Source organism: Schistosoma haematobium, chromosome 4 (genome assembly GCF_000699445.3).
Source record: "Schistosoma haematobium chromosome 4, whole genome shotgun sequence".
Taxonomy (NCBI): Eukaryota; Metazoa; Platyhelminthes; class Trematoda; order Strigeidida; family Schistosomatidae; genus Schistosoma; species Schistosoma haematobium.
Genome location: NC_067199.1, coordinates 35,819,087 through 35,833,875, shown reverse-complemented (window position 1 = coordinate 35,833,875; position 14,789 = coordinate 35,819,087). Strand labels below are relative to the sequence as shown.

Genomic DNA, 14,789 nt, shown 5'->3' with positions numbered 1-14,789 from the left:
CATTTCAAAAAGAGCAAAGTATAATTATTTTCTTAAATTTAAACAGTGTTATGACATTTGTAACGAGACATGTTTATCATTCAGTTATAAACTGAATATACTTTAAGTTTCCAAGTTTGTTTATCATTAGATATAGATATTTGATTAATGAGATATAAGAGCTAATGAGATTAATATAGAATACTCATATAACAAAGAATTGCCAGATGAAAATTTTTAAACGATGGAGTGTTTAAAGTATCTATATTGCATTTACTCTATAGAAGAAGGCATTTGAAGATTGGCTTGCAACGAATGTCATATATTTAAAAAAAGTATGAGGTTAATAAGGATAGTGAGCCACTTTCCTTACTTGAGGAGTTAAATGAGACATGAGCTAAAGAACTTTTGAATATTGGATTGTTCAAGTAATTAACTACCCATTCTGAACAACAGTGTACCTTCACATGCGAAAATGAACGGGTTAAGGTAAGACTGGAAAAAATTAAGGATGCTTAAAACAAGGCATAGGATTAATCCACAGTTTCATCAAGTCATGAGATTTCTATGAGATAGCATAGGCCCTCAGCCTGATATCTATGAAATGTTAAGAGTCAGTGAACCGAGGCTTTTGGTGAAATAGCTCTGAACTAGTCCTGATATTAATAAGATATCTACTCAGTTCCGTCCTTTGTATGTTATTTTTTCAGTCATATGTTTTTCATATATTTCAATATTATTTCATCTCTATACAACTGGAAGGACTGGTATATATTTCGAAAAATCTTGCTATTCAAGTGACTGACCGAAAGTGGCTTTTTCATTATAATGTATGCTTTATCACAAGATTCAAAAGGAATTGTATAATGTGAATATGGCGGTTAACTTTTTATTCGGTGTTTGAGTTATTTTGTTTAGTGAGTTATGCTAGACCTACTTTACATACAAAAAATGATCCAGAAAGCAGTATAACACTGAAACTATTTAAACAAGCTTTCCTTAGTCTTTATCTTGACTCTTCATTTTACAATAATCTTGTATAATAAATAGATGTTAGCCTAAAGAAATAAATCAGAGATTCATAAAGTTCATTTCTAATTCACATATATCAGCTGACAAAGCTTATTTTCAAGAAACAAAACATTAGTGCATCGAAGGGATTATCGATCCTCGAGATTACAGGTACATCTTCCTGACGAGTCCCAACTAGCATAACAAATAGATCCAAAGTTTCTTGTTGACTACCTTCAAACACCTTATATCACAGTCTAGTGCATGCGATATCGTATCGATAGAATTTGATCAATACTAAGAAGAACTAAACTAACACAACATCGATCGCCATTCAGTGATCAACCAGTTGTAAACATAAATCAAAGTACTACACAGCATTCCAACATTATAAAAAAACCTCTTACGTAACACAGATTACGAAAGATAACAACAACCTTATCACCCCCGAAAACCGGAACACTAGTGATATTTTGAAATTTCTCTACAAAATCATCGGTAAATTAGTTTTATAATGTTTTCGTCTATTACTGTTTAAAGTATATACTACATATTAGATGCTAGTAAAATGAGAAAATCAATTCCTCATTCAAGATTCAGGTTAATGCAGAAGTAACTGTGAACATTAAGATAACAAAAACCTATGGAGACATCTAGTTACTGAGAAAAAGACTTGGTATATAAAAACATTGTCGGTTCGATTACATTTTACTTTTAAAACATGATATTCCGTTTGTTTATAACCCCAAGAATGGAATAGTGATATCTATGAAATACAATCAATGCATAATCAACTAACTTGAAATAATAATCTATCTATCTATCTATCTATCTATCTATCTATCTATCTACCTATCTATCTATCTATCTATCTATCTATCTATCTATCTATCTATCTATCTATCTATCTATCTATCTATCTATCTATCTATCTATCTATCTATCTATCTATCTATCTATCTATCTATCTATCTATCTATCTATCTATCTATCTATCTATCTATCTATCTATCTATCTATCTATCTATCTATCTATCTATCTATCTATCTATCTATCTATCTATCTATCTATCTATCTATCTATCTATCTATCTATCTATCTATCTATCTATCTATCTATCTATCTATCTATCTATCTATCTATCTATCTATCTATCTATCTATCTATCTATCTATCTATCTATCTATCTATCTATCTATCTATCTATCTATCTATCTATCTATCTATCTATCTATCTATCTATCTATCTATCTATCTATCTATCTATCTATCTATCTATCTATCTATCTATCTATCTATCTATCTATCTATCTATCTATCTATCTATTAGATTATATTGATCTATACAAGTTATATTTGTTTGCTAAAATGTATACATATACAATAATGTTTATTTATATGTAATTACTACTACCTATGGTCAATCATCTCTTCTAGCAAACTAATAGGCATGGTATTATACTATACAATAACAATAGAGACAAACATTAACTATTCTACTTAAGATTTAGTTAACATACGTGCATGTATATTCTAATTTAAGAAATGAACATTTCAACAATTAAATCCAAACTGAAAATAAACAAAATACGAATAAATTATAGATTGTTTGTGAATTTTATTTTTAAAAAGTATGTTTCACATTTGAAGCCTATCAATGTTACTGTGAGTATGGTTGTTTTGTTTTATTTTTTGTTTTTAGTTGCTTTATCAAAATTTGTCACCTATGTATATGCTGCCAGGTGAAAAGGAAGTTAAGAAAAGATACTGGAGGTGGATAGGAAATACATTATAGAAATCACTAACTAGAAATCCTGAATGGAAGACCAATGAATACAGTGCATCGAGAATTGGAGGCAGAGATGAAAAGGATGAATAGAAATAGGAAAGAATTACCTAGGAGAGAGTTGGAAAGAGAATGCTAGAGAGTGCCTATGGTCCTCCACGAGAGATAACAGGCGTGAGTATATAACATATATATATATATATATATATATATATATATATATATATATATATATATATATATATATATATATATATACAGCAAAGTAAGAATGAAATTCTGTCAAATTGTGGAACTATTTGTCACAATGAACAATATATTTACTGTATGAATTTCACTAAATCAATCTAATTCGCTATTATTAACAATACATAAATGCAATAATCATTTCTATACAGTTACAAATGTAATTCTCCTTTGTAATCACAATTAACAATTTATGAATCCACTGAAAATATTAAAAGAACCATGATACACTTAATTTGTTCACTTTAAACTACAATTAGAAAGAAAGGCTTAAGATATAGTAGGTTTGGAAGTTTCTAGTTAGCATTCTATACTCCATAAGGTGGAATAGAAGTAAGTAAGTAAGTAAGTAAGTAAGTAAGTAAATGCAATATATATGGAGATATAGTTGATATTATAAATAAATGAGTTATAACACAGTTATATAATATACCCTTGTGGGTCAGGGTAATTTTACATCGGTTTTCGTGAGAACCAGACACCATCCGGACTTTCAGGTGAAAACCCAAACAGTACAGCTCAACCCCGTTTAGCAGGGGAACCAGACACCGTATAAGCTTTAACGCTACAATCTGAATAGTACAGCTCAATCCTGTGGCGCAATCACACAGGTACCAAGCACCCTGGTGGACCAATAAATAAATGAAACAACAGATATTATGTTCATTTCTATTCTATATCATCATAATTTCTTCTGCTACTGTATATAAGGGTATTATGATTAAAGTTATTGGACTAGATTTAGTTGAATGATCAAATCCTTGTCTAACAATTATCAATAATAATCAAGTATAATTCAATGGTTGACAATTCATAAATGAATACAATATTATAATAGAAACAACCATACATGTTTTATGATTATAAACAAAATATAATAATCATGAAAACTTTATAAAACGTTCATAAAGTTACTTACCGTTCAAGTAAAAATAATAAATCGAATGTTTTTTTTTATCCGTTTATTCAGAGACTCATATTTTTTGTTGTGGTTGTTGTTGGTCTATAGGAATAAGTGCTTTTTATACGAATAAATAGTATATTTCCACTGATTGATCAATATCCTCTACTATGCTGTAATGTTTGAGCAAGAGACAGTGTGTGTGAGTGAGAGAGAAAAAGAGAACCAAAAAAAAAAGAAAGTGGGAAAAGTAACACGAACAGTAGTAATAGTAGTAATATTCAATAGTAGTTGTTTTAATTTAATATTAGTTTATTATGATTAGATAATTAGGCGTTGGTATATGAAATTGGTAGTAATAATAATAATAATACGGAACAAAGAATTTTAGTTTGATAGACACTTCCATGAATAGAAATAAAAAGAACGGGTTGGTCAAGACAAATTATTATCTCTAATATGAAAATTAAACAAACTTTTGCATATATATATATATATGCATACACATATACTACATATATGTACCTCTATATGATGTTCACATGTAGTTGTTACTTTTACACTACTAAAAAGTCAGATTGACTGCCTGTCTACACTACAATAAATAAAGTTTTACAATAATAATAATAATAAAAACCTTCGTCCCATAATTTATTTTATATTATTGATGAAAAATTCGTATTCTAATTCTGGTAAGACAGACATCTAAATTAAGCAAGCAAGCAAACAAACAAACAAATAAGTTTATATATTGCCTGCTTACTTGATTTAGACCCGATATATATATAGTGTGTGAGAGAGAAAGAGATAGATATGTATAATAATATAAAGAGACTTACAAGGTCTTTTTCCAATTAATCGACATATTTATTTTAATCAGCCTGATGTTGTTAAGACGGATAGATAGATAGATAGATAGGTAGGTAGGTAGGTAGATAGGTAGATAGGTTAGAAAAAATTTTGGAATAAAATAGATTAAAAACAGGGGCAATGAATTAAACTTTTATAACCTTGAAATAGAGAGAGAGAGAGAGTGAGGGTATTTTTTGTTTTAATTCTTTTTTAAATATTAACCAATAGATTGATTCGACTATGATAAATTGTTTACAAGTCCAATAAAAAAAATTAAAAAAAACAAAAAAACAAAAAATACACAACAACAACGACAACGACAACAGTAATCTCTACCTTAACATTATTGTTCAGACCTAGAACTATTGACTAAATTGTCACAATATAATTCCTATATATATATGAATAAGTAAGAAGAAAGAAAAATTATGGTTAATATAATTTCCTACGTTTCTTTTTGTTTTGTTTCGTTGTTATTGACCAGATTTGAGTTGTAAGTTTTATGAGTTCAATTTCAGTTCGACTATCATATCAAAGTAAAATAAAAACATCCAGTACTTTCAAATGTTTTTTTCAATAATGATCTATTATTATTATCAGAATGGGTTGAGTGGAGATTTTTTTAGAAAATTCACTAGTTGAAATCATGGGATAGGAACTCATTGAAGACAATGGTGTACGGTGGCGTAACTTCGTGGATTGGTTAAAGTTAGACATTAACACCGTTGGATGTCCACCAGCTCAGTGCTTTAGTTGGTTAAGCACCTAGCGCGAGACTGATAGATCCTGGGTTTGAATCTCGCGGGGGGCGGGATCGTCGATGCGCACTGCTGAGGAGTCCTATACTAGGACGAAACGGCCGTCCAATGCTACCAGGTTTTTTTATGATGGTCTAGTTTCAATTGACTCATGATTTCAACCAGTGAAATAATGATCTAGTTTACATGGACTCATGTATTCAACTATTTAAGAAAAAATATGTTTTGTTGTTGTTGTCCGAATGTTTAATGAAGTTACTTTATAAGAATATGTACTGGTTACTACTTTATATAGGATTATATTTTTAAAGAATTTAAATTAATTTCAATAGTTGAGATCATGAGTTAATTAAAGTTAGATCAATATGAAAAACTTGGAAGCATTAGATGGCCATTTCGTCATAGTATGAGACTCTTGAGCAGTGTGCATTCATAATCCTAACTTGCAAGATTCAAACTATTGAAATATTTTATTCAAATGTAGTAAATGAATTACAGATTTCAAGCAGGTGTTTTCTTACAAGCAGAATACACTGTCAAAATAAAAATTAAACCTGAACTTTAGTATATTTAATGGGTTGATGGATACGAAGGGTCTATCTTGGGGAGTTGGAAAACCTTGATTTCAAACTAATGGTGCGCATAGGCTCTAAGATCCGGAAGGAATAAATGAAGTATAAACCTATCGTTGGTCGTTGGCTACCATGGGACTGATCCACTAGTTTATGAAATAGAGCTGTAGGTCAAAGATACGGGGATTGGCCCCCTTAAGAAAACCACCTGCTTCGGTTTTTTGGCGCCCGGATAGTAATCCATCCCTTACACAACTCGAATGGTTTGTGTGGCACATATGTATTTGGTGCTTCTTTGTACCGATGTTTATGTGTTTAAATAAATAAAAACTTGTTATTATACAACTGCTTAACATATGTTGCATTTATTCCTTGAGGTGGCTTATAACGTTGTTTGGCTCCTCTTATTGAAATCGGTTGATTTTAAGTGCTCAACGTGACATTCTAAGGTTCTGGGTTCGTGCTTCGGTGGGATCTATGAAAGATTTCCATAAGGAGATGAAATAACTATCCGGAGATTTCTTTTTTAACCGTTGTTCAATCAACTAAATAATTGAATTTCGCTTCACTTTTTTTAACTGAATGATTATTTTATTGCTATTAATATATGGTAATTTACCCAATATATTCAATTGTTTTATTTACTTTTTACTATAAAGTGGTCGTAAAGACGATAATGTAACTCTTACTAAACTTATTGTATTTAGTTGAACCTACTATTTGTTAGTGGGATTAGTTACGAAAAAATTGTCTGTAAACAAAACAATATACAAGTGACGTCAATATGTAATGAGAAACCATGACCAATGGAACTAATACGTGTTGAGAGTGAGGCAGTAACTCACCGAAGATAATAGAAGATGGTCAAGTAATGTTGTGGACTCATTGAAATCAGAACTTATTACCAATGAATCACGGCTTAGACTAGACTAGAGGTTGAGCGTTCGCGATCAAAACTGAAGATTCTGGACTTGATTACCGCTTGCGAGATCATGGATGAGCAGTGTTGAGGACTCCCATACTACTATGACACGATCATCCATTGTTTCCAGGTATCCAGTGTTGGTCTAACGTCTATCACTTCATAATTTCCGTGGAAACAAATTGTCAGTTGTTTTTTATTAGGACCATCTTCAATGATATGTAGTTCGATTATGAAAAAATAAATTATTAAAATGTAAAATTTCATTTTGAATTGTGAGTAGTAAGTACTACCTTTTTAATATATCAGTTCTATCTTCGAACACTCTTAATGTGATAACTGGATTTGTGATGAAATTAGTATTTAAAAGGCTTTAGCTAATATGATTTTTCAACTTCCGTATTTAAATTCACTCGTATTGTTCCAACTTTCGCAAGATAATGAAACTGTGAAGAGAATGTGTTCTTAGATCTCCGATATGCTGGATTAAACAGATAGAGATCAAATGAAAAGTGAGCAATACTGATAGGATCATGTTATTGTTGGTTGAAAATATGACTTCATTTTCTGATTGATATTTATCTACATTTATGAATAAGTTACAGATATACTTTTGATTTAGTTAGTAAACATAAGTTTCCTTTTTATCATATAAATAGTTAATTTATGGACACACATAGGAATATCAGTATCAGACTTGGTAGATTGCGGACCATAACAGTCTTTAAATAAAATATCGGGTGTGAAAATTAATTACATAGATTCGTTACCAATAATAATAATAACAATAATAATAATAATAATAATAATAATAATACCGGTTTACATAAACTGAGCTAGAGTGATATTAGTTTCTTAAAGAGAGCAAGAACAAAGATTGGTGTAGAATAATATGAATTCATTTTATTTCATTAGGTTCTCATCAGCTGGTTACAACCTAAAATATTTGAAATTCAACATTATCACAGATATTAACCTACTGATACATAAGAGGGTGATTAAGGATAAATAAATGTATCATGGTGTAGCGAAGATTTCGATAGAGTTAATGAGGTCATAAAATTTTGTCTCGAATAAATAAAGTTTGAGAGGGAAAGTTCCGGAACATTGAAATAGTGATTACAACTCATGAAAATAGATTAATGGAAATAAAGAAAATATGAATTGAAATCAATCAGTTATGTATGATGTAATCTAAAAGAGTTGGAGTAATGACGCAATAAATAAATAAATAGAAATAAATGAATAAAAAGGGGGTTATTGTTACCAGGGTAAAGAAAGATTTATCACTGTCTCTTTTTGTATACATAGGTCTGGTTTTAAGCGTTTGATTGCTAATGCTTCAGCAAATTTCAAGAGGTTGGAGCTTGATTGTTTATTAATTACCTTGAAGGACTTCAGTGTATTGACTTCATGTCCTGTGTCAAGGAGATGTTTTGCGATGGCACTGTTAAATGCTTTCAATCCATTTGATGTTAAACTTTTCGGAATATGTTCTTTGAATCGGCCGTAGGCTCTCCTTTCTGTTCTACCAATGTAACTGCTTTGGCAGATACATGTGAATTTGTATACACAGTTGGTGGTAACATGAAAGGGATACCTGTCGACCTTTGATTGTGTCTAAGAACATGTTGTTTTGAACAGGACAATCAATTTTGCTGCAGGATAAGTTCTTGTCAGTGCAGTGTTTAGTCTCATATTGATTGATCCTGTGGCATCGTCACCTTTGAATTGAAGTTGAATAAAAATAGGCTTTTAATTTGTTGTGATTTATTTGGGTTTTTTATCTTCACATTTGCCATATTTCTCAATAAATTTCAGTGGGTATCCGTTATTCTTTAAAGATTTTTTAACATTCATAACTTCCTCTTCTAGTGTATCGGCAGTACATATTCTTTCTGTTCTGTGAAACAGTGTTTTGACCAGTGCCCTTTTGTAACTGATTGGACAAAAGCTATTGAAATTGAGATAACTACCATTCCATGTGTCTTTTTTATAAACTAAACGTTCAACTGTACCATCCTTTCTTCGTTTTATAGCGATGTCAAGAAAATGGAGCTTGTTTTCTTTTTCATGTTCCATAGTGAAATGGATATTTGGATGAGCTTCGTTGAAAAACTTTAGCAGATTTGTTGCATGTTGTTGATTATTACATACGATGAAGGTATCATCAACATACCTCGAATAATACATCATTTCATCAATCGCTCCTTTGAGCTTGGTTCTTTCGAGGTTAGCCATGAAAATATCTGCTAGGACAGGACCTAACGGACTTCCCATTGCTACACCGTCGGTTTGTCTGTATATGATATCGTTGAACTGGAACTGAAAATCTTTTGTACAAATGAGTAACAGTCGTTTGGATTAATTTTGATGGTTTTTAGTATTTGGGTTAAATCAAAATATTAATAGACTTGATTAGCAGCAGCATAATCGAGAAAACAAAGCTGATTGAAAGGAAATTTACGCCAACACTTAGAGTATTACATTAACTGAGGAAATTCAGCACACTGAAACATTAAATTATGCAGTTACACAAAAAAAATACACAGAACGAAGAAAACCGACCGCTATTGCTTACATAGATGGTAGATATAATAATTCCTGCTTCATTCTGAAAGGTTGCTAAGTAGACTATCACAATTTCGATATGAAGTTGAGTTTAATTGTAGCCATTTTTTATATTATCTTATATTCAAAAGATTACACTACTTAAATTTTCTAAATTCCTATTGAATATTTTAACGTGTTTATCATACGTTCTATGGGAATTTCCTAAACAAACTATCAGTTGATAACACCAATGAAAGTTTGAAATATAAATATTCTTTGAACTCAGCAACTGTAATTTCATTATTGAATTAAGCTATAAAGTTAAGTTACCAGTGGTTGATGAGTTAAAAGTGGAACTGATTCCTAGACGGTTGAACAAATCTAAATTCTAAATTTACTAGAGTTGTACCATATATATATAGCATGAGAAAGAAAGAAACGGTACACGAAGAGTCTGTGATTGTTACCCTTCTAGATATTCAGATAATTTGCCTAATGTGGAACTCTTCAAATGAAAAATAATAGAAAGACTTGCCTGGAACAAATAAAAATATGAATTATTGAACATTTGAACAATTAGTCAATGACAGAATTTGGATCTTTATATCATAAAATTTCTTGTTTTTGTCTTAAGACACTTTTATTAATGTGTACTTTTGAAGGGTTCTAAGCTTGATTGAAATGGTTTTTTTCTTATATACTGGTTTATAGTTATTCATTGACTCATAAAGTGACTTGAAATTGAATGATTGAATATGTGCATTGTTTTGCAGTTATTCTTCATATCATTACGACTAGACAAATCTATAACTCTTAGATTCTGAGGTGAGTATATTCGCCGTGAACTTTGCTTGTTCAATGATAAAACTAGCTATCTAAAACTTAATCATGTTATTAGTGTTACAGTTCCTTCTACCATAGCGTAATAAATAGTATCATAGGATGGGGTTTATATGATTTTATAAGATAATATGGAATATAGAGAAGGATGTATCTAGGTCGACTGAAGTAAATCTAAACATAGAGATATGCTATTATCTCTTGATAAATATCAATTACTTGGAGAATGAAAACACTGTTGACAAAGCAAACAGGTTAATTCTGGGTATTTATATAAAAATATTTTTAAAAAGATATATTCGGCATTATCTGTGATTATTCAATTCTAAGTCTACATGAAGGAGACGCCAATGCTGTTGTCCATATTGACTGCGAAGTATCCGGAGTTAAACCATATAGCTCAGAGAAAACAACACAGCCAAAATCACTCACCGGGGCTGTGGATCATCTCCATCATTTCAAAATTCGTTATTCCTGTTAATATTAACTAGAACATTGGCTTATTTAGCATGTAACACCAAACAGTTTAGTGACTTAACATTATGGTTGAATAGTGTCAGACAATAGATATGAAGTGGTTATGAATGTTTGTTTTAAAAAAATGAAACCTTTGAGGAATTGCATTTTCTTAATATGTAAATTTTTAGAAACGTATATTATTGATTCAATCAGAATGTGCAAGTAGTGATCCTTATAGATTGACCTATATCGGGGTAATACTAAAAGCCAGACAGGGCTGAACAAGTATTTCGTCCTAGTATGGGGCTTCTCAGAAGTGAATATCCACAATCATACCAGGGATTGAATCCAGGACGTTCAAGTGTTGTGGTGAAAAATTAACCATTAGAAATACTAGACACCGGTCTATTGGTAAAATTTCAATTACAGCTGATTGGGTACATAGCCTGACCGTTATTCAACGGAAATACTGAGAATCATTTATAACACCACCATAATTTCATTATGCGAATACTCATTAATTTTAACTGCTATGTCAAGTTATCCACTTTTACGGAGCAGAGTAACTTGTGGGAATAGGTGTCAATAGTTTGGCATCACCATGTTGTAAAGGTCATAATAATAATAATAATAATAATAATAATAATAATAATAATAATAATAATAATTGTTACTATGTCCATCACATTATAATCCAATCTGTGATACCGAGAATGCTTCAACTTGAAAATAGGAAGGTTTAATCGATCGTCCTCATAACATATATATCCCTAATTTTTATTTTCATAGGTATTCCATTATATGAGAATTAACAAATTAACTGATAACCCATACTAATCAACTGCATACTTTGAAATGGAATGTAAATAAACATTGACTGACGTTATTGTTTGTTATTTACAACATTCTAGGGAAAGTTAAGTCTTGATTGAACAGTATAAACATAAAGAAAATCAGAAAAATATATTTCTGTCTTATGTGAGATAGAGAAGGCTAAAACTGCATCTTTGTACTTCTTAAAGTTAGATGATCGTCCAAATACTATCCCTCTGCAATAAGAATAATAATGATAATAATAATACTCTTCAAGTTTATGTTACATGAAGTTGTCCACTGTAGGTTTGAATAAACCCTACCTTCTTATTTGACAAGTTTGACTATTCTGAAAGTATAGTAGATTGATAATCTTCGTATCATTTACAAGAAAAAAGTAAATAACAGTTTATATTTTTAATTGTGTAAAATTTACAGCATTGTGAATGGCATTATGGATTTAGAAGCTTCTTTTATCTAGATGTAAGTTCTTACACAATAGTCATTTATTTAATTATTTGAACACATAGATATGAGTAGAAAAGGGCAATGAATACATATGCGACACACAAATCACTTGATTTGTAAGTAGACTGGGATACTGCCTGGGCGCCCAGACCGAAGCAGGTGGTTTTGTTAGGGGACCACACCCCAAGCCTTCAACCTAAAAGTCTAATACACAAGACAGTGAAGCAACGTGAGGAGATGCAATCTCATGGTAGCCGATGACCAACAATAGGTTCATACGCCATTGGTTTTCTTAGGATCCTGAAACCCATGTACACCAATTGTTTGGAATCAGGGTTTTACAATTCCCCTAGGTGGATCTTCTATATCCACCAACCCGGTTATAGCGCCGGACATTCGCTTTTCATCCTCTCAATTTGGTGAACAACTCACTGACCATTTGAAGGCAGTGAGTAGAACTTCCCTATCAGTGGTTGTATGCACGTGGTCATGGGAGGGCATTTGGAGAGTGAGAGCTAACTCTCCCCACCATCAGTCGTATCAGGGCATTTGGGAGCACTCAATGGTTATTATATCATTATCCAGCTATCTTGAGGACATACCTAGTTTAACTTTAGAGCAAATGCTAGTGATTTCGTAATTCACGGAAATGAAACAAGATAGTTTTGAATGTATTGGTTATTATACAAGATTCATCACAATTATTGTTTATATTTTTTTAAACATTATTTTTTGGTTTGTTGTTACGTAAAGTTAACATGGATGTTACCACATATTATTAGCCAAGTAATCTTGAAAAACGTTACAGCAGTTTACATGACAATGAAAGTTTAGTTTGCGAAAATTGTTTTGATTAATGTAAAATTATTCTCAACCTCTGAGAATTTTGCATATGCTCAGTGCATCCTTGATTTTAATAATTCAATGAGAAGGTTAAGTTTTCGAGACTGTAATAAATTAGTCCACTACACTTCGAACAGTCTGACTACATATTTACTTGTCAATACACTTACATATGAAAAAAATAAGGGTCAATTAGTATATCTGTAAGATGAGAAAAACGAAGATAATATAAAAAAATACAATATAAATCACACAGCTCCGGGTAATAACTCATATGTATTGCTTGTGCCTACTTTATAATTTGTCAGTAGTATGAATATTTGCACAAAATTTGAAGTGACGAATCAAAATTGTTTGACGTATCATCTAACTTTTATTCATATGGTTTATTTTTAGATTTTTATTCAAGGAAAAACCGATAAAATGCGTCTCAATCCGGTTTTTCACTTATCTGATTCAAGTTGAAGGCTTAGGGTACATAAATTAAAATAATCGATTAATTTAACTCATCGGTTCAATAAAAGTAATAATTTAAAACTTGAATTCACTTGGTGTTGTTTACTTGTATCTTCCCACTGTTATTTAGGACTGCAATTGATCAGTCTCATGTTAGCACATGTACATCCTGTGCGGATCGCCTCAATATAGCCTCAAGTCACAAGCTTCTTAAGTAAAGATGGATAATGGCTAGTAGTGGAATAGGATGAAACGTGCGTCCTGGATTCCACTGCCAGCCACTATCCATCTCTGTTTAATTTAGAACTTGTTTGAGTAAATTAATTTGAAAATTTTGCTTTTCATTCGACGTTTAGTTTTATCCAAGGTTTGATAATTGGTCCACAACTCATTAACCAAAATACCTTTACGACATATACAGTGTATGGGCTTTTTGCACGATACTTCATTTGCCATACCACTTGTGTATTTTGACAAATATCTAATAAAAAGGGCGCGATCAAAATGGCAACTATCAAAAAGGCTAATAATTATGAAGGTGAACATGGAAACAAGGAATAACATTTTTATGATGTGAAATATGTTTGTTTCACCCTCTATCTTACGACTAATCAGAAAGTAGTTTTCTTGAGGTTTAGTGCAAACCCTACTTTCAACAAATGCTGTAATCCTTCAAATTTAGTAAACGATTTTTATTTGTATTACCTTAGTCATATTATGTCGTACATCTATTTCGAACAGTTAGGGGATAGTTTATTTATAGGGACTTTTTAAAAAATCCTTAGTTGTAATATGATTAAATTATGCCTTTTCTTGTACCATAAAAACGTTATGCTTGGTATTCTTCATTGAAAGTACTTTTGAAAACATTGTCTTTCATACTCTCTAGTTAAATTTACTTACTAACACTTGTCACTCCTTGTGGAGGAGCATAGACCACCCACCAGGATTCTCCATCGTATATTGTTGACGTCTGTGATAATACGTCAAATGACTAGGTTTTATTTAATACTAATTAGATGAATAGATGGAACATATTAGGTGGATTGTTTATTACTCTCGATATTTTTTCACAGATTAAGAGGGGAAAGAAAATAGTTAAGTGACTTACATATTTAAACCTCGAACCCTGATTCCCCGACATGTTGATAACTCTGAGGCCTAAGAGGAGAACTTAATCCTACAATAAAATAATCTCTGGAATATATCAACTGATTATATATAATTCATTAAAAGAGATTATTAACATCAATTTGATATAGATGTACAAGTTGCAGATATTAGTAAATTTTCGTAACACAGTTTAACATGCTAATCTATGCATATTCA

At 31.1% G+C, this 14,789-nt stretch overlaps 1 protein-coding gene across 1 annotated transcript in view; it reads right to left on the bottom strand.

Annotated features, from left to right (window-relative positions):
• Positions 1–4,285, bottom strand: part of MS3_00007956 (uncharacterized protein) — an 80,084-nt gene extending 75,799 nt beyond the window's left edge. The window contains exon 1 of the mRNA XM_051216297.1: positions 3,943–4,285. The gene's annotated coding sequence lies outside the window, so the exon portion shown is untranslated. The remainder of the gene's footprint in view (positions 1–3,942) is intronic.
• Positions 4,286–14,789: the final 10,504 nt, after the last annotated feature.